Consider the following 2,441-nt stretch of genomic DNA (forward strand, 5'->3'; position numbering starts at 1 on the left):
TCAATTCCCCTAGTGTCCGTCATAGTTTCCTAATCAATTCCCCTAGTGTCCGTCATAGTTTCCTAAACCGTCCGTCATAGTTTCCTAATCAATTCCCCGAGTGTCCGTCATAGTTTCCTAATCAATTCCCCTAGTGTCCGTCATAGTTTCCTAAACTGTCCGTCATAGTTTCCTAAACCATTCTCCTAGTGTCCGTCATAGTTTCCTAATCCATTCCCCTAGTGTCCGTCATAGTTTCCTAAACCGTCCGTCATAGTTTCCTAATCCATTCTCCTAGTGTCCGTCATAGTTTCCTAAACCGTCCGTCATAGTTTCCTAATCAATTCCCCTAGTGTCCGTCATAGTTTCCTAAACCGTCCGTCATAGTTTCCTAATCAATTCCCCTAGTGTCCGTCATAGTTTCCTAAACCATTCCCCTAGTGTCCGTCATAGTTTCCTAAACCGTCCGTCATAGTTTCCTAATCAATTCCCCTAGTGTCCGTCATAGTTTCCTAAACCATTCCCCTAGTGTCCGTCATAGTTTCCTAATCAATTCCCCTAGTGTCCGTTATAGTTTCCTAATCAATTCTCCTAGTGTCCGTCATAGTTTCCTAATCAATTCCCCTAGTGTCCGTCATAGCTTCCTAATCAATTCCCCTAGTGTCCGTCATAGTTTCCTAATCAATTCCCCTAGTGTCCGTCATAGTTTCCTAATCAATTCCCCTAGTGTCCGTCATAGTTTCCTAAACCGTCCGTCATAGTTTCCTAATCCATTCCCCTAGTGTCCGTCATAGTTTCCTAAACCATTCCCCTAGTGTCCGTCATAGTTTCCTAATCAATTCTCCTAGTGTCCGTCATAGTTTCCTAATCAATTCCCCTAGTGTCCGTCATAGTTTCCTAATCAATTCCCCTAGTGTCCTTCATAGTTTCCTAATCAATTCCCCTAGTGTCCGTCATAGCTTCCTAATCAATTCCCCTAGTGTCCGTCATAGTTTCCTAATCAATTCCCCTAGTGTCCGTCATAGTTTCCTAATCAATTCCCCTAGTGTCCGTCATAGATTCCTAAACCGTCCGTCATAGTTTCCTAATCAATTCCCCTAGTGTCCGTCATAGTTTCCTAATCCATTCCCCTAGTGTCCGTCATAGTTTCCTAAACCGTCCGTCATAGTTTCCTAAACCATTCTCCTAGTGTCTGTCATAGTTTCCTAATCCATTCTCCTAGTGTCCGTCATAGTTTCCTAATATATTCTCCTAGTGTCCGTCATAGTTTCATAATCAATTCCCCTAGTGTCCGTCATAGTTTCCTAATCAATTCTCCTAGTGTCCGTCATAGTTTCCTAAACCGTCCGTCATAGTTTCCTAATCAATTCCCCTAGTGTCCGTCATAGTTTCCTAATCCATTCTCCTAGTGTCCGTCATAGTTTCCTAATCAATTCCCCTAGTGTCCGTCATAGTTTCCTAATCAATTCTCCTAGTGTCCGTCATAGTTTCCTAAACCGTCCGTCATAGTTTCCTAATCCATTCCCCTAGTGTCCGTCATAGTTTCCTAAACCATTCCCCTAGTGTCCGTCATAGTTTCCTAATCAATTCCCCTAGTGTCCGTCATAGTTTCCTAATCAATTCCCCTAGTGTCCGTCATAGTTTCCTAATCAATTCCCCTAGTGTCCGTCATAGTTTCCTAATGTCCGTCATAGTTTCCTAATCAATTCCCCTAGTGTCGTCATAGTTTCCTAATCAATTCTCCTAGTGTCCGTCATAGTTTCCTAATCAATTCCCCTAGTGTCCGTCATAGTTTCCTAATCAATTCCCCTAGTGTCCGTCATAGCTTCCTAATCAATTCCCCTAGTGTCCGTCATAGTTTCCTAATCAATTCCCCTAGTGTCCGTCATAGTTTCCTAATCAATTCCCCTAGTGTCCGTCATAGTTTCCTAAACCGTCCGTCATAGTTTCCTAAACCATTCTCCTAGTGTCCGTCATAGTTTCCTAATCCATTCTCCTAGTGTCCGTCATAGTTTCCTAAACCGTCCGTCATAGTTTCCTAATCCATTCCCCTAGTGTCCGTCATAGTTTCCTAAACCATTCCCCTAGTGTCCGTCATAGTTTCCTAATCAATTCTCCTAGTGTCCGTCATAGTTTCCTAATCAATTCCCCTAGTGTCCGTCATAGTTTCCTAATCAATTCCCCTAGTGTCCGTCATAGTTTCCTAAACCGTCCGTCATAGTTTCCTAATCAATTCCCCTAGTGTCCGTCATAGTTTCCTAATCAATTCCCCTAGTGTCCGTCATAGTTTCCTAAATAGTCCGTCATAGTTTCCTAATCCATTCTCCTAGTGTCCGTCATAGTTTCCTAAACAGTCCGTCATAGTTTCCTAATCAATTCCCCTAGTGTCCGTCATAGTTTCCTAAACCGTCCGTCATAGTTTCCTAAACCATTCTCCTAGTGTCCGTCATAGTTTCCTAATC

General features: G+C 42.8%; 1 protein-coding gene across 1 annotated transcript in view; it reads right to left on the bottom strand.

Moving 5' to 3' along the window:
* The window catches only part of LOC123977520 (transcription factor IIIB 90 kDa subunit-like), a 40,874-nt gene that overhangs the window by 4,758 nt on the left and 33,675 nt on the right, over positions 1-2,441 (bottom strand). The window lies entirely within an intron of this gene.

Source organism: Micropterus dolomieu, linkage group LG10, assembly GCF_021292245.1.
Source record: "Micropterus dolomieu isolate WLL.071019.BEF.003 ecotype Adirondacks linkage group LG10, ASM2129224v1, whole genome shotgun sequence".
In the NCBI taxonomy this organism is placed as follows: domain Eukaryota; kingdom Metazoa; phylum Chordata; class Actinopteri; order Centrarchiformes; family Centrarchidae; genus Micropterus; species Micropterus dolomieu.